At 42.2% G+C, this 18,974-nt stretch overlaps 1 protein-coding gene across 1 annotated transcript in view; it reads right to left on the reverse strand.

The window, feature by feature from the left end:
* LOC106652710 (hormone receptor 4-like) overlaps nt 1-18,522 on the reverse strand; it is a 93,030-nt gene extending 74,508 nt beyond the window's left edge. Inside the window, exon 1 of the mRNA XM_023458798.1 lies at nt 18,451-18,522. The gene's annotated coding sequence lies outside the window, so the exon portion shown is untranslated. The remainder of the gene's footprint in view (nt 1-18,450) is intronic.
* Nucleotides 18,523-18,974: the final 452 nt, after the last annotated feature.

Here is an 18,974-nt window from a genome sequence, read left to right on the forward strand (position 1 = left end):
AGAGGAAGAATATTAAGAGTCTAAAGCACATAAATCGCATAATATGTCGAGGCAAGTAAGCGCAACGCTCACACTTTGATACACAAATATTCGGCGCACGTGGGGAGGCGCATAGAGGAGAGACGGAATACACATAGCGCTTTTGGCGGGGAATATTGTGAGTGTCTCTCTCTCTCTCTTTCTTCTTCGGTGATGATGGGATGGTGGGCGAAGTGCTGAGCTTCTGCTGTTTTCACGGTCAAGCGTATTGATTTTGCTCTCTCTGCGGCTGCTACTGCTATTACGAGGTGGAGGCAGCACAGCGTCGAGAGTAGCAGTATAGCAGCTCGTGCTATACGTATATTCATGCGTATATATAGAGCTCGAAGTGCATCCCGCTGAGGTCGTTGAACCCTGCAGCTCGCGCTCGACGAACGAGGCGAGGCAAGCGCGAGCTTTCGCGTATCACTAGATGCCACACGATTCTTCCTCACACTTGCTCGTCCATAATATTGTAGACATGCTATTTGAAATTTCAATCTGATCTATAATGTATATTTTTGTAACAATAAATCGAAAGCTCGCGTAACAATTAAATTTTCAAAGAATAATTAGTCAAGCAATTTAAGGGTATCGTGGTACCAAATACTACAAATACCTTTATGATTAATATGTGTAAAATCAAAACAGATTAGCAAATACAATAAATTAAAGTTTTTATTATTTAATTTAAAGTGAGAGATGTTTAGCAGAGTTTTCAGGTGATTGTTATAGGCTGAAATTTGCCAAGGTATCACACAAAGTAATATGACAATTTCTATTAATTTGTTGTGAGTGAAAAAGTTCAACAAAGAACTTTAGCCGTGGTGGAATAAAAATCCAATATACTTTGGCTTCTCTTCGATGTTTTCAGTAAAAGGTGATTTTTCACAGAATAAGAACTCAAAAGCTCGTTTAACCGAGCACCCTTTGGTGTGAGAAAGAATATTAAACAAGAGACCGACGAAAGATGATAATTTACGTATGCTGCTCGTAAAATACCCTTAAAAATAACGTCGTTGAACTGCAGCTTTTGGCCGGAAGTATTTAAGCAATTTTCAATATTCCAGATTCCGAAATGGTGAGTGAGAGGAAAACGTAACTCTTGAAAAAGCAAAAGGTCAAGTAAGAAAAATGCAATAACATGGTGAAGAGGCAGTATTGAAATTGAATAAGTATCGAGCTTGCAACACTTTATCTGTAAATATATGAACAACAGGATATTGTGTTTTTATCTACGCATACTTTTGAGAACGCCTATGCTTGCAAGTGTGATCATATATACGTGCACAAGAGCAACATAGATATATGCATTCGTACACTTCGATGCTGCTGCTGCTACTGCTGCTGCTAGAGGTCAATGCCCGTCCTTACAGGCGTCCCGCGCGCATTCGAACCATGAACGACGAACTCGACAGAGACGGAGAGTCTCTTGCTGTTACTGTGCTCTGCAGTTATACAGCCAGAAGGTACTATGTACTACAAACATGCACTCGGTTTGCGCACGCGCACTCGGTTCGGCTTATGCTAGAGCTTGCAAGCTCTACACTGTCTTGCCATAAATTTACACGAAGCAAACCTTCGAAAAAATATTTTTACTTGCAAGTTTGGCATTGAATAAAAAAGGGAGAATTGAATATTAATTTGGATTTTAAAAGCTACAGATTTAATTTAATTTTGCATTTATTAGCGAGACAATTTACAATTTACCTCGCACGATCCATACCATAGCTAATCAATCAACGCTTTGACCGGAATGAAAAGAAACGGCACAACCGAAACTCAAGAATGTCTTAGTGTCTGAATCCACATTGTGATTCAGAATTTATTCATCGATGTCTATATCGTGATTTTTTTGCATAAAATTGTTTGTATTAGTGAACAAGCTCCATAAATAGAGTTTCACTGAGTAATTAGTTTGAATTCATTAAAGAGTATATTTTAATGCAAATCGTTGACAAAAATAGCGAGTTAATTCGCGCAAGCTTATATTACAAGTATCAACCCTTTGGATGTCATTGAACCAACTAAACAAACAATGATACAATTTCTCAGCACGAAAATTCATCGTCATGGCTGCTGTCGTGGTGGCGGCAGCAGCAACAGCAGCATCGTGAAAGTTAGCTCCGCACGAGCTTAACGAAAGAAAAAATGGCACGTATTATTGCTATATACTTTGGGCTGCACTTTTACGAGGCAAATGAGCGAACGAAGCGATGTGTGGGTTGTTTCACATAAATACCGTATGATAATAATGCAGGCACGCTCGAGTCAAGTCGAGTCGTGCAAATGAACGAGCGACAAAAATACGGCACCGCGCGCCACTGGAATTAAGCGCGCGTCGCGAGGGCCAACGGCATTTGATGATACGATGATTTTTTGGCAGTCTGTCCGTGTGACCCCCGTATAACGTGGCAGTGTCATTGAACTTGTTATCGTGAGTTCAATGCTTTAAACTCACTCGCATCTCTATATATTTATTAAGACTCGAGTCGTGCGCGCCTTTCTTGTATATTACTTTCGATAACGAAGGTATAAACGCTCTTGAATTCTTCATTTTCTTTACTCGACATTGAATTTACGATGTCTGTGCAAGGCATCATAACAAGTTTCGAGCGAGCATCGACGAATTTTTGGTTACGAGGTCGTGCAATCAATGTGACGATTTATGCACAACGTAGTTTAGCTTTAGCATACAGTAGTTTTAGTTAATAGGAATTTATTGCAATTATCCCTTTGGGACGCGAGCGAGATGTCATTGCCCCCGGTGTGCGAGTGGCTTGATTTACGTTGTACGTGGTAACCAATCCAAGAAATGGACAGGCTTATAGTAGTTAGACCCGTGGTTTTTACAATGATTATTTTCAAAATTATTTTGACGCATAAGATGATCGAAACTGTTTTATTAACTTATAATACCTTTTATTAACACCTGAAAATACAGCTTTAAATATTATAAAATAAGTGTCATAATCTTCAAAATAATCAATGAACACTTTACTGCGAAAGCCGCCCATCTATTGGATTGGTTACCTTATACTTTGGCATGTACGCGTCACTTGCAAATATAGCAAGTACAGACATAAATGATAAAGAAACGAACAAAGTGCAATTATACATCGTACTGTAGTGCTTGGCTCCGTACTGTGTCTATATACGCTTGGATCTATATACTCTTGCTGCTTTTTTTTTCTCCAAGTCGATTGCACGTTATGTATAGCCGCTCGGTCGCAGCTTGCCCGCATACAGCAACAGAATCGTTTGACAAACTTTCACGAGCTAAATTATCGATGTTGCTGTCAATTAACGCTTTGCTAATGCGTCATTAGATAATTATCGTGGCCTTTTTCGGTACATTTTATTGCTCATTATAATGCAGCACATACGACGGGGAGAAAAAAAACAATCGAAAAATTCCTGTGTAATAATCCTCCCTGACTGCTGGAGCGCACAAAATTGTTATATTATAAAATGAACAATCGAGAAAAAAATATATCTATACATTGCACGGTGCGCGAACTTACGTACGTGAGGCTTGTGTATGTATAGGTGTATAGTGAAAGTTACTTGTATAATGACGCACTGATCTAGCTTGTATCATAGACGTAATTCGAGTGCAATAGCGCAACTTTGAGGAAGTCGACAAAACCAATGCGCTTCAAGAGCTATACGCTCTGTACTCTCTACGCTCGCTTCTTGCGCAACCTTTATAAAGTCGCTTGTCGAGGATGTAACGACCGTACACGTTGAAGTTGCATTTAAAAACGAATATTAAATATTTTCTCGTGCATTTTTTTTCAACCAACTTGCAACGTCAATAGCTCGAATTATATCGCCATCTATCTTTCATCTTCGATCGTAAATGCTGTGCCCATAAAATAATGATATTGCATTAATTTAGAGTTGTGTAAGGGCATTTGCATCTTTTTATGTGTGTGATTTTTCAATTGCACATAGTAGATCACTTACTCCATGTAATTGTAAATATTTTGGGCTTTTTAGTATTCTACTCTCAATCTAAAATGTATACTTCTTTTTATCGAGGTCCTAAGAGCCAATCATGTGGTTAACTGGATAATCGAAAGTATTCAAAAGATCACGAATTACGATCGTGACGCGGAAGTTTCGACCGAATGCAATTCATGTTTCATACCTGACAAAAATATTTTCATTTTTTTCAATGCCATTTTACTCAAATCAAGTAGTCAACATATTTGAATAGATAATGCACGATTGAGCTAATCAACAAGTTTTGATATGGTTACAAGTTCGTTTAAAACAATATATTAGCAAACTTTTATTAAAATATATTGAACTCATTTGCAATTATTTGAAACCCCCACTGGACATAAATTTAATATGCTTTCTGATATAACAACTAAAATCTTGAAACCCATTAATTTAATTTAAAAACTAACGATGACATTGATTAACTTTCAATTTCGATAAGGTATTTCGTAGTTGAAAATACCATTGAAGTTTACTTCATCTAAGTTTATTTTCAAAGGATCAATGACAAGCAGTATACAGGTATCGGTACTACACCATAAAAACAGGCAAGGTTTCAAGCTTGTGCTGGCGAGTCTACGAGAAAAAAAGAAAAATGATAAAAAGAAAAAGTAAATTCATCGATACAGAAAGGCGAGCAGGTAAGTAACCAGGTAATTTATGGTGCTCTTGTGTGCATGTGTGTATGTATGTCTGTGTGTATTTGAATGTGTATTGTCTCATTCGTAGGTAGTAAAGTTTGTTGAGACGGGGCGACATTTGTTATAGGCGAAGTCGATCGAAGTGCAAAACGCTTCCGTGTTCGAGACCCTGCAACCGCTGCTGGCCGCATGCCTTGTACCTAGCTACGCTTGCATATATACTAGTTATTGGCCATAAATGACTATATGCAAACGCGTTACCGATCGTCAAGCGAATCGAATTTTTCCTTCAAGATTCAGTCGTGAATTCTTCTTGACGTTGGTTCAGCGTAACACGAAGAACAGCACATCGATGGACACTCGTACAGCTGAAATTTCAGCTTTTATTTTTCAGCGCTCGGGCGACCTGTCAATGATTAGCAGATGGAGAGGATTCAATTATGAGCAAACTCGAGCACCACGTTCTACGTTCCTCGGAGGGTCGACAGGCCGTGAGAAATGAAAAGCGCTTTACACTCAACAGTTGGGAAATCAATTGCCTCGAAAACGTCGATTTTTCATTTAATATTTATACGAGCAACAATATATATATATATGTATATTGTATTATATTGTACGTGCGTATACCTGTTAGAAATTTCTCGGAATGATCGATCATTTTTAATAACCAGTGGCACACATGTGTACGCCTCAGCGTATAAACATATATACATTGCAAGATGTTAATCACACGTTACTTTGGCTAGTTACATAAGTGTAATGAGCTACGCAGAGGATATGTAAAAGATGAATATTTACATAATTATTAAGTATGGCTGCGGCGGCTGCAGCCACTGATGCCAGTTTTCCGCGCTGATACAAATGTCAATCAAACGTGAGCTACATTGCCGAGACTCGGGCCTATAATTTGCGTTTTTATGATAATTAGTTTATGCAATAAAGCTCAGCTTTGATAGATGGAAAAGAAACGTTTGGTAAAAATTGTGATCCGTGACAGATATCGGATATGCTATGTGTTATCGACTTTTCCACATAATTTGGAGCATGTGATATTATATGCTGGATAAGCGGATGCATTTACAACATTTATTTCATGTTCTTTAACTCTTTCTTAAGTTATTTCAATATATTTCGAATTTATTGATGCTCGCCGCTCAGAAGAGAGGAAGTGAAAAGTTGTTGGAAATATTTCAATAAAATTAGTCGGAAAATTATCCAAACTGCACCGAAAGAACTCTGTTTGTCATCCGGCTTTTCGTCCCAATGAGAGCTGCATCTTTTTTTTCGATTGGGATTTATTTTTACGCGAAAAAGTCATCGCTCTCTCTCTCTCTTTCTCGCTACGCGAATCTACGTCGTAACGGAATATGTATCCGCTCGCTCTAAAGTCTGTTTTTTCACTCGTTTGTGTCAGACTTTTTTTGTCGTACGGGTTGAAAGGTTGATGTGCTTACCACTCGAGGATACATAAAAGTATGAGAAATTTCCTTAAATAACATTTAAAAGAGTTAAATTTGCTGCCGAGTCAAGTAGCAGTTTGTGCACCAGCAAAAAGAGGCACAGATCAAAATTAACGACAGCATATATTGAATTGAAGGCGTCGAGACATCAATATCATCTCCGTGCCGGTCAATGGAGGCTACGACACTGAACTTGAAAAATATAATTCTTTAATTGCATACAACAATCACAAGTATTTAGCAAGCTCGGAGCATTCTTCAATATTAATTTAAAGTTCTCAAGTTCAAACAGAACGTTTGTCGGTTCATTAAATAAAAATCACAGTCGATTGCTATATTAGATTTGTTTGAGAAGCAGATAAAACTAAACCAGCCTCCGGTAAATAGCTCAGGCCTATAAAAAGAAGACATATCTCGAAAACACAACGATATATAGTTTAGATAAAAATAAACGCGTATACAGTGGCAGCAAAACATATGCTCGGATGTAGACGAGTCTTTTCGAAATACGTAACTCGGTGGATTGGGTGGTATAATGTACTTGACCTCCAAGAGGCCAGCAACGGATCGGTCGGGCCAAAGAGAGCCGAGCTTTTCACGGCTAATAGCTGATGAAAAATAAAATATCGCTCGAAGAGCAGTGCGGGAGCAGTCGCAGCAGAGAAGCAGCGTCGCTGGCCGGGGCGTGTGCACATAGATGAGAGCAAGAGACGGGGAGGGAGGGAAAAAAAAAGCGACCGGAGTTGATGCACCGGCAAGCGCGATAAAGACGTAAATTTTCAAGATCAAAGAGAAGTTAACGTAAATACGAAATTATGATACGTCTGCAACGAGCGCGACACTTTGCGAGGCGCGAGAGTCGAGTTCGATGAACTGCCTCGGCGAGAAGCATGTGTGCGCCTACGCTCTTTTCTATATGATTGGTGATTCACGCATTTTGTGTCGGGATCGGCACATGTCGCTTGCGCGTATACATACGCAGGCCCACCGTACTGCGGAGGCTTCGAACGAGGGGAACTGGAAAATAAATGTGTGCTCGAGGGAAACACATCAATGATTAGAGCCTCTAAAATGACTCTTTCGTGAATACACCCGTCAGTCGTGATGAATATTTTATCTGTGTTTTCATGGTCGTCGTGTGCGCACGTGCTTCGCTCTTCGCCTAAAATAAATAAAAACCTCGCTTTATCTACATATCTGGAAACTATTAGCTTCGTTTTTTTTCTTCATTTGTCGCTTGACGGAAGTTCAAGTACGAGTTTTTCCGAGAACCAGAATAAAGTTCACGCGCTAGAAACGCCATGTAAATTTTCCGATCGACGGGCTCATCGATGATTTCGTAGGAAAAATGAGAAGCTGCCTCTGAAGATGAAAAAAAAAAAAATTTGAACGTGGCCGACAAATTCAAAAGCGTTTGTGCAAACGAGCATTGCACCGATGGCGCGTTATGCGTTCGGGACGAATCGCGTGTCTAATTATACGAAAAGTCAGGCAGGATCAGGGTTGCACAAGTGGCTCGGCTGCGTTGCGTTGGCTCGGCGAAAAGAGCTTTCACAGGCAGCTGCGCCGTCTAATGCCATATATTGGCCTGGCCACGAATCCTAATGATTCTCCGCTTGGCGATGCAACGCCGAGTGCATCGTTCCTAGGTTGCGGAGTGCCGATCGCTGCGTTACAGCCGTTGCTGGCTCTTGTTGCCGGCGTACAGCGCGAGAAACAGGAGAAAGTTGCGTACGGCAGGCAGCTCGCGATTTTCGCATGCTTCGTTTCGTAACGCTGGAGCCCACGTCGACTCGTACGCGTGTGATTATTTTTCCCGCGGCGGCAGCTGCGATCCCTGCCTCTTGCGCAGATGGCTTTCGGTACGTAACGGAACCGGTAGCTTTGTATTATTAGTGCAGTTTCTCCGAGTTTCTGATTTACGCCATGTCCGAAAATACCTATCAAAATTAGTCAACCAAAAAGTCCTGTCCCTCGCAAATTCGTGGATAAAATGAACGTTCAAGATGCTCAACTTGTTTGAACGAATCGTCGACTTATAAACGATCGGCCAGCAACATGTACATTTTCTCAGGGAAAAACAATTGCGCATGCCCTTCACCTCTCTCTCTCTCTCTCTCTCTTTTTCTCTCTCTTTTCGCTTGCATAGGCATTACAATACAGTCGCTGGCTGGCAGTGCAAGTTCTCAACGCTCTAGAGCGCACGCCCGACGCCTATACGGACAATAGGATATCGCGCAACAACCGCGACTCGAGCTGTAGCTCTTGAGGATTGCGATGCCAGATTGCGATGAGAAAGAAAGTTCAATCTGTTCTCGCGTTCACCGACCAATTGAAATGTTATTGCCCACATCTCCATATCTATGTTTTTACGCCAACGAATGAATCAAACGCGAGCTTTATTGCCAATGTCTTTCACCCTCGCGTGTGCAAAGTGTACAGTGTACCGACACGGAAATCGATCGGGCCGCTTATCGGGCAATTTTTCTGCGACGATTAAACAAACTTTGATTTTTTAATCTGTATCGCGTTTCGTAATGGTCGAGCCAGCTCATTTGTACTTTTACTAGGCCCCTATAACCTAGTTAGTTTTATAACCCTACACCGAGCGAACAGTATAAATCCGATCAATAAATGTACAACGAGCTTTTTTTTCAATAATTTCTAGTGTTGTTCATTATTGAAGCAGGAGAAGGAATAAAAAAAGCGTCTATACATGCATCGAAAGCTAAAATTGGAATTCAGTCTGCTCGCCGATAATAAAGGCAAATATAAACATGTCGTTTTTCCAGAGTGCACCCGTAATACACACGGCTTACGCATTTTCTTTGAGCAAGAAAATATGCTTTTGCTGAATGAAGCCATTGTTTGACGATAATGAAAAATATAACAAGGCTCGTCTGTAAACAAGGGCGGTGGGGGCTTCCTGCTCAAGCAGTAAAATGAAAGAACAAGCCTGTTTGTTACAAGCGCGCCAAGAAAGTGTCGGAAATTTGCGTTTTATTCGGAACTGCAGCATAATACGTACTGATTCGTAGAGTATATAATAAATGCATGTACGCATGCGCGAAGCTAGCGAGATACACGATAACGAGGGAAAATGCGATTATCATTGCGCGCAGCTCGCATCGCTAGCTGTATTTATTTTATGCGCTCGACCAAGATCCTCAAAGGGATTACGTTTCTAATTCGCACTTGCGTGCGATAAATTTCAACAATTTCAGTCCCTGAAATACTTGCAGCTGCATTGACTAGCACAATTTGTATGGGCGATCATCGGTCGTAGGCTCTTTGTTCTGAAAATCGCGCCGCATACGACTGCCAAGAGCTTTAGACCAAAACGAACGAGCTCAGCGAAAAGCTAGTTGCCTCTTTACATAGAGCGGCAGGCCCAATCTACGTTGGCATGGCTGCGCAGAGCCACGCGCGGAAATCGATTTTCCCAGAAGCCAATGTAGCTGCAGCTCTGCAGAAAGACCATCGCGAACCTATATCCGGACGATCTGACTCGTTGGGGCTCATCCGACAGTTTGCATTTTCCACGGACACACGTCGATGTCGCTCTGCAGCTTTTGATCGAAAAAATGAGCTTTCTCGGCCTGGAAACGGCGCAAATGAATTCGAGATAAAATAAGTGAGAGAGAGAGAGAGAAAAAGACGGACAATCGCGCTCGGTTGGGTTGTTTGAAAAGCTACCCGGCCGCTGCTCCTCACACGGAACACAAGATGCCGAGGCGAAACCGTAGCGCGGCCCGACACTCGCGAATAAAAAAGGAACAAAAGACATTTTGAAAAGCTGCAAAATTGAATAATTTAGCCGGGAGCGTGTGCACTAGGCAAGAGTTAGCAGTAGACTCATGTAGACTAGGCCTGAGAGTGCGATGGCCTGCTGCTGCATAGACTGCAGCGAGTGAAAGTCGCTCGTTGCGCTCGTCGGCTCGAGAGAAGCTTTGACGACAGCGAAAGAGAACCCGTTTGTATATACTCTCGCAGTGTCTATGTAACCCTGTATGCGTGTGCATACAATGTATTATAGCGAGAGCAAAACACTGCAGTGCGGCGTGCTCTATGCGCGTTCACCGGAAGCCGGCCCGCTCCGTACCAAGTAGCTTCTCTCGCTCTCGGTGCAGCGCTATCGCAATTATTAACCCATCGCTTTCTCTCTCGTCGCGGTCGTGCCAAGGATGCGCGCCAGCCCAGGACTCTTCCTTTTTTCTCCCGATCCGTGGCGTACCTTAGCCATACCGTGTGTACCGTTGCAGCTACTCTCACTTTTAGCGCGCGCCGAGTGCGAACAACCGACCCAGCTCTTCCTTTCCTAATGCTCGACACGACCATTGTTCTTTCCCGCCTGCATCGCGATCGTTTGCTGCTTCGATTCCGCTGACCAAATTAATGTAATATATGTTTGCTTACATCGAGTGCACCTTAAACTCTGCAGCTCAACACTTTTACAATAAAGACTCTGAACTGTCTGTTATCTAAGTTACAATGATTGAAATTATTATTTTCATCGATTCTTATTCTCCGTCGTGTAAAAAGTCATTACAACTCGGTTGAGCCAAACTTTATCACTTTTGTCTTTAAATAATTTAAAAATAAAATTTCTTATCTCCAAGTATCATTAAATAAAACTCATTTCCAACGAAGCGACATAAAAACATTGACGCGTATATATATAGTTAGTAATACGAATATTTTCAAAAAACTCTATTCACGAATCGCAGCGGGACTCTGAGTTGTGTATAAAAGCTCATATCTTCCCACTGGGGTGGTTCACAAAACTGCTAAGATGTACACGAAAATTCTGCAGCCAGCCGAGAACTAATGTAATATCGATGTTTAGCAGCTACTGCATTAGTCTCGCGAGCCGACGTAATTTCCTGCGTGTGTCGGGACGTTGATCCTTTTCTTATGTGTAGACTTGGTCTGCGCAAGCTGAAACGAGATTGTTGTTCACCGAGAATGACTAAAAGTGCCATCGAGTGAGAGCGACGAAAAACAGTGGGTGGTAAGAGAAAGTTAAGGTCTACGTAGGAAGTTTAGATACTCGCTCAGTCCCTGTATACTAGCTGTACACACAACACACGTACCTATAAGTAGCAAGCGAAAGGTCTTGGTTATATGATTGGCTTGAATAATATTTTCAACATAGCAACGTGATAAGCTGAGAATTAATTTGTATTTCATTTAGTATGGTGGATGAAAATGAAGCTCAATATAAAATGTAAATTGACGTGAATTAATTTGTCGAATTAAAGCGACAAAAAATATAAGCAACTGCAAAGAAAATGTTTATAAAATTGAAAGGTCTAGCTGGGATTAAGATGAGTTGCATCAGCATCTTGGGAGAAAAGTTATTATTTTGCCAAGTACTCGAGTCGACGTAACATACTTGTTATATCGAGCAGACCATAAAGTCTCATGCGGTGCAATTGAGATAAAAGATGGAGAAAAAAAGAAGTTCAAAGGCCCGATATAGTAGAAGTATTTATGAGATAGGGTCGGCCGGCACATATATATGGGTAAATATAGCGTGGCACATACACCCCGCAATATAGCAGTCGAACAGACCCTTCCGGGACAAGTTTGTTCGCAGCTTGGCCGATGCGCGACACACGAGAGCTTCCCCGCCGCAGTTGGCGGCGTGTCGAGTAGCGCCGGGAAAGCTCCCCTCCTCGCGCACCTCGCTGCGCTTTCGTGCACGTACGTTGTACGCGATAGCGTGCGTCTATATACACAAGCGGCTATACGCGCAGAAAGAGAGACAGAGACGGAGACAGAGAGCGAGCGTCGAGGAGATGGCTGCGCCGAGCTGGCGGTGGGGGATAGGAATCGCGTTGTTGGCTGCCGGTGTCATTGCCTCGGCGCTCGGGACGGCCAGTAGCTCCATCACTGACCTACTGCCGAGCGGAGCCGAGCGCGGGTTTGTTGAACTCGCCGAGCTTCGCCGAGCTTCGCCGAGCCGAGCGAGCGAGCGAGCCAAGCGTTATAGACGTCGATTGTTCGCTGTTGCATAGCCGCTACTCGACTCGACTGTATTATTATACGTGTATGAGCCTACGCGTGCATGTGCTTGTCCGTGTGCGCAAAGCTCGCGCTCGGCTTCGAGCTTTTTCCTGCAACACGCGATACCTCGCCGCACCGCGCTATTGGCATTTTCTTCTTGCCTCATTTTTATCTGGCTATAGAGGAAAAAATTCACCCTGCAGTACTCTGATGCTTTTTCCTTTAAAAATACCATTGAATACTTTGCTTCGTTTCCTTACCTCGGGCGAAAAATTTATTTTGATTGCCACTTTCAATGATAAGTCTTGAACTTAAACGCTTCTCTTGAATTTGCTCGATAAGATATCACTCGATGCAAAAAAAAACCCGCAGATAAAATGTATACATACTCGCAAAAGAAAAGAGGTGAGGCGATAAAATATCAAAACTTCCAAGAAACAGATAAAATATGAATTTTATCCCTGGAGTACGCGTGAGCGCGATCAAGTTCACGAACGCAAATAGCAGCTGCAGCGGTAACTTCTTCATTCTTGATTCGCCTGGAGAGCTCTCTCTCTCTCTCTCTTTCTCTCTCTTTTTCTCTCCTGTTCTCTCTGCTCAGCAGTTTAGGCCACTAAATATCCAGCGGGTCGGGTCATCGAACGCGTGAATTTTTTTGCCGCGTGCATCTTGCATGGACAACACTGCTCGATTGAGGAACGCAGTAGTGAGAAAGAGGAAACATCTCGTAATCGCAGAAGCGCGACAAAAAGTCAGCGGGCGAGCCATATAAATACTCTACGACAGTCAAGTTGACGATGACGACGACGACACTAGTGCCTACTGCTGTTAAATAGCATACATAAAGAGAAAGAGAATATAAAAGGAGCGAGAGAAAGCACTGCACCTATAAGCTCGTGAAAAAAGCTGAGATAAGTCGACACTAGTCATGTGTACTCATAGATGTTTCGCGAGTTCGTCAATTATTACTGCATAATTACATTTGACACCAAATTTTACGAAAAAAATTTGGATAAATAATGTGTTTAGGTATATCAATCAGTGACGAGAGAATCGGAGAAAGTTGAAAAGTTTTACGAGTTTAACTTCAGGATTCAATAAATCGAGTCGTAATTTCTCGGTGAACTAGATATGAGACAAAAATTATGCATGTAGTTAGTAAGGAATGTTTGAGTTCTCGCATCTTATTCAATTCAAAAAAATAATTTAACAGTCACTTTGCAAAAGACGCTTTGGCATAGGATAAAGCAAAAAAAAATATACACGAACTGATGGATTGTTTAGAATTTTTTCGAATTTCAAACATTAATATTGTATGAAAAAATTAATAACCCAATGTGTAATGCCGTATACACATGCGGTTATGTAAAAATCGTTTAGATTATTTAATCACACATTCCTCGAGTACTCCTCGAATACTTTGAAGCCCGTTTAATTTTATTAATGCCTTTATTGCAATTTTTTCTGGATCGAAAAAAATGAGCCGAACGTTTCACAGGGTTACGAAACAGAAAGTACCTCGATTGCGTCGCTCTTCGTTCAATAGTTAATGCAACACTGCAGTGAGCTCGTAACGAAGTCACCGTTAATGAAGGACAATTCGTGTACATATAATGAAGGAAAATGAGCTCGATGTGCTGCGTTCGCCAACTCTTCCGGATTCTATGTTGCAAATGCCTCTGCATCAATATGAAAAGACAAACACGTTGATGAAAAATGACGAGGGGACTGTGTATATCCGTCATTTTCTGGGCTCTCACGACTTGTTTCGTAATACACAACCCGTTATATGAGTCTATGGGAAACCTTGAATAAATTTTTGATCAACTTTTCGAAATTTTTATTAGCACTAAGGAGTGTAAAAGGTACCATTGAAAAAATAAGCTGATTACACTGTATTGCATAAATTTAAGGGCTTGTACAACATTATACGCAGAAAAAAAAATTTTATATCAAAATATTGGATTTGACAAATCAAAAGTTTGATTAATTTAAAACATACGCTCAGTAAAGTTGTTCATTTAAAGAAGTTGTAAAAAAATGTCAGCTTGAAATATTGAAAATTTTCGACTTTCAGATTTTGGATAACCCTGTACCGAAATGTCCTGGCCTACCGCGAAAAAAAACTAAGCGAGGAAACCCGTTGGAAAGTCAACAATTTTCAATATTTCAAGCTGACATTTTTTTACAACTTCTTTAAATGAACAACTTTACTGAGCGTATCTTTCAAATTAATCAAACTTTTGATTTATCAAATACAATTTTTTTAAATGAGAAAATTTTTTTGACTCTCGAAACTATGTAACCCATTAAAAAGTAAGGTATTGAAGGAGCTTACATTTTTGTGATGTCGTTGATCTGCCATCAATATGTGAACTTCGCTTCTTCGATGTGAGAAAAGGAAGAAATAGTCTCTCGATGGTTGAGTTCAATCTTTCTCTGAAGGCTTCGGTGCATCCAAACAAACACACAGACACCAGTGAACACAGTCTTGGCAATTACTTTCTCACGCAGGGCTATTTATGAGTTTCCACAGGTCACTGCATGCGCGTGTGTATGTGTGTGTGTGTGCGTGTATGTGTACTTGAGAAACGACAACTCACTGCGCGTGTATTTACACGCACATGTCACAGTCTCGTTCTAAGGATGAAAACTCGTAAATGAAAAAATAAAAAGGAAAAAAAGAACACTTTTGTTTTTCAATGCCGCACTCATGTAATCGTACTTTTTGTATTAGTTTTATTGATAATTTTGCACTTGTTTGCGTGCTCTATTGCACATTTCATTTTACGTTTGTTGGATGTCGATGACGACTGGAAAATTGCGATCGATAGCTGCCGAGCAAAAACAAGCGACTATAGCCTGTTGAGTCGTTACAAATCTTCTGTCTGAAATTATTTTATTTGAAGTGCATTTCATTAAAATCATCAAATAATGTTCATCGTTAAGAGTGTATTAACTTGTGATCGCTAAGATCTAACTAACTATACATTCTTGTATGAGAGCTGAGGATAAAAGCTCGGCATGCGTTACTAAATCTCATTGGAGAAGAGAGCGACAGTGCGATCAAAGACAGTATCTACTAAAAATGCATGACTGCATTGGAACGCGCTCGGCCAAGAAGGTCGCGGAGTAAAGAGTTTCACTTTTACAGCAGCTCGAACGCATCAACGCCGAAGACGATCGTCTGCATGCGAGGCTCGTTTGCGCAACAAAACATCGCTTGCCTTCCCTTTCTTCGGCTTCGCATTCGGATGCACCGTTACTGCACTCTCCACTTCGGTTGGGAGCGCGGCAAACGCGAAACTGACTTTATACGTGTATATGCTTATAGACGATACGCGTGCGAGCGCGACAGGTTCTCGTGCGAGCTCGTGCTACCTTGAATTACAACGCTTATCCAGATCTAACAATATGCCTCGATTATATCGTCCATTTGTTACGCAATTCATCGCTTTTAATGTTCAAAAAAGTAGGCTCGCGTGCGCCAACGTGTACGTAAGTAGAAGAAAATATAAATTCATAAATAAAAAAAAAGAAAAGGTATGCTCTATGCAAGCGATGTACTTCCTATGCGGTATCATGAGCTTTCACGTCGTGCAACCTCGCACTTGAAGAGGGGGGGTGGGAGTGCCGCGGGTAATACGACGCCGGTGGCAAGACCACTTTCCGGGTGCAGCAGTTTCCGCGTGCAATGCCGCCGCCGCCGCCGCCGCCACCACCACCATTACCGAGAGGTTTTCTCGCTCTTTTTCCTTTTTCGCGCGTGGCTACAATGCACAATGCGACGAGGTGCGAGCGATTATGAATCGGCATCTCCGCGTCGTCGGCGGTGACGTAGAACTTTCTCTTCAACAACTCGTTTTTCGGCGTTGCACTATGAATCGACCATGTTCGGATAGGCTTTATTACGAATTCTCATTATTATTGAAACGAATTGGCGGTCATATTTATATTTTTTTGATAATGTCTCGTACTTTTCATAAGCAAGCTCAAATCGCTTACGTAATTCGACGTATTTACAGCTCATTTAATAACGACGCATCGATATTAAAAACGATAAATGTAATTATACGATATTATGTATGCCGGCGACGACTGATGTATAAGCGCGGGTGACTTACATAATTTTTTATCAGCGCGTCCATGCGTGCGTGAATATTATTATTTATTGCACGACAAAGTAATCGAAGTCGCTCAATCTATATGCGTATTAAAGCAAGTTCATAATACAATGTAAACTTCTCCACTTTCGATCAGCTGTATTACACGGAAAGAAAAAAAAAATAGAGCATTAGCTTAGACTGTCGGAAATCGTGCGAGGAGCACTTGACCTTCTTGTGTTGAATATTTAGTCACTCAGATCCGCTATTTACGTTTTTAACGCTCTGCAACGATAAGACGAGCTGTAAACGCGTGCGAACGTAAAAAGAAAAAATTCGCCAGCTCCGTGCATCAAAACGAATGAAGAAACTTATCTGTTCGTTTGATTTGTTCAAGAAAGAGAGTGCAAGAAAGAGAAAAAGACTTTTCATGCACTCTAGGGAGGAGGACAATGACCCGAATGTTCGTTTCATACATATACATATAAATACACTTCATCGCGTATTCTACGAGGAAGTGTTCTATCGTTAAAAAATGTCAAATGAATCAGCGCGCGCTAATGTTAATTTATCACTGGCGAGCTATAGCGGCGTGGAGAAAAATTCACTTTTTACTCGGACCGCAGACAATCGAATCGAGTTCGGAAACTCGACTCGCGCGCGCACACGCTCGTGATTCTTTTTTGCAGCCAAATTCATCGGTTACGTTATAATCGAAGCGGCGGCGGTGGCGATGCCGGTGTCCCGCGCTTATAGCTGTATAATATTAATAAATCACTTTCACGCGGAAGTGCAGTCGAGCTATGTAACTGCATCAACGACTAGCTTTCGAGAGCGAGATTTCAATCCAGGCGGCTCGTTGCAGGCCGGCAGCCAGGCAGGCAAGCGAGCGAAAGAGAAAAAAAAACAACCAGCTGCACCAGAGCTGTGTACGTGCACACACGGCGTCTATCGTATTTCACCTCAACACTCGTCGCACTCACTCGCACTGTCGCTCTCTTTTAAAAATCAATTTTCTTCGCTTAATTGCTTCATTGGATTTAACGATGGAAAAAATAATTTGCACTGGGCGCTAGTCGTCTTCCATTATACTTCCCCCGGCTCTATAACGCTCTCTTTTGCACTACGTTACTTGTGTAATTTGTTTTTGCTCTGACACTGCTCGGCGATCTTCTAATCTCGTGGCTCTACTCGACCTTCGCGTCGCGCACACAGAACGACGCTTTGCAAAACAGTTCCAACTCCACTGTCGGGCCAAAAAGTTGCTCTGGCCGAGGAACGATCACCAAGAGTAAAATTTGGTTTTCGTCGACGAGAGCGAAGCCAGAACTGCACACCGCGCACAGGGAGAGAAAAGAGACACTGGGAAAAGTCAAGCGATTCCGAGCGAGAGAGAAAAGAGCCGCGGCAGGCCCGTCAGAGTGCAGAGATCGGCATATTGGAACGCACAACAAACTCTATTCGCGGGCGAGCCTAGGCTAGCAATAGTAGAGAGGCCTAGACCATCACGGAGAGCGATATGTAGAGCCGAGGAGAGAGAGAAACCCTTTCTCCGCGACGCGCCAACACAGCTCTATAGTGTTTGTTATATACTCTCTCTTGGCCGCTCGCTCGCACAACTTTTGCATCCGTGCACTTGCACACTCGACTCGGCTATGCTCGGCTCGAGAGAAAGAGAGAGAGAGAGAGAGAAAAAGAGCTTTTACATGGGTGTGTGCACCGCTGCATGCGTGCCTGTGTACATGTATGCTTGTGCGCGAAAGCGTGTCACTCTCTCTCTTTTGCTCTTTCTTCTCTATCCGGTGTTATATTCTCTATTCGCGACTAGACTTTTTCTCTTTCTTCGCAGAGCTTTTCTTTAGATTCGGCTGCTGAAAAGTGCGCGCGGTTTCAGAGTCCGGACACGGAGTCGAGCGCGCGGCTCGAGAGCTCTGTGTTGGCTACGCAGCGAGCCGCAAGCGCAAGGTCGTGACTTTGGGCGAATGAAGGTCCTGCGCACCGGTCCATTGCCGTGCAAGCGTCGTTTCGACTAATACCGCGGTTACGCGCAACTCCAAAATTCTTGCAATAACACTAACGACGTCGAAGCTAGATAACCCGTTGAGTCTTGGCGTCAGAGAGACAACTTTTTTTGCTTTCTACATCGTGGTCGAGCTTTCGATGCAGCCGACGAAAAGGAAAAGGTTAAAATCACACGATCGAAAAACTCACCATTATCGAATGCACCTCGTGCGCATATTGTCGAAGCTTGCGTCGTTTACAGCTAAGCTGCCGGTGACACTGACACACAGACTGCACCGCTCACAATTATCGTGTGCAACCGTTACAATTCACTCTCTTTCTTCGCACGAAACGACGCGCCTTATATATAAATAAAGCACAACAATTAGCACTCACTTTCCAATCTCGCACTCATCTTCTCTTTTTCTTTGGTCACTTATTATCGTAGAATTACATTCGTGCACTTGTTCGCGCTTTTCACCTCACTTTTTTCCTTTTCTTGCCAGCTTTTCTTTTTGTTTTGTCACGAAAGCACAATCGTCATCACAGTCACGAAGAGCAAAAGAGCAGCGAACGACTACGTATATGCTTGACAGTCGAAAGAGTAGTAGCTAAACACACACGAACAGAAAGAGAGAGATAGAGAGAAAGAGAGAGAGAGAGAGAGAGAGCAGTAACAGCAGTAGCAATAGTAGTCAGAGCAGCAGCCGGCAGCGAGCAAGCTGCGCGGGTCA

The sequence above is a fragment of the Trichogramma pretiosum genome, unplaced genomic scaffold, assembly GCF_000599845.2.
Source record: "Trichogramma pretiosum strain Unisexual culture from Peru unplaced genomic scaffold, Tpre_2.0 scaffold100, whole genome shotgun sequence".
NCBI classification, from domain to species: domain Eukaryota; kingdom Metazoa; phylum Arthropoda; class Insecta; order Hymenoptera; family Trichogrammatidae; genus Trichogramma; species Trichogramma pretiosum.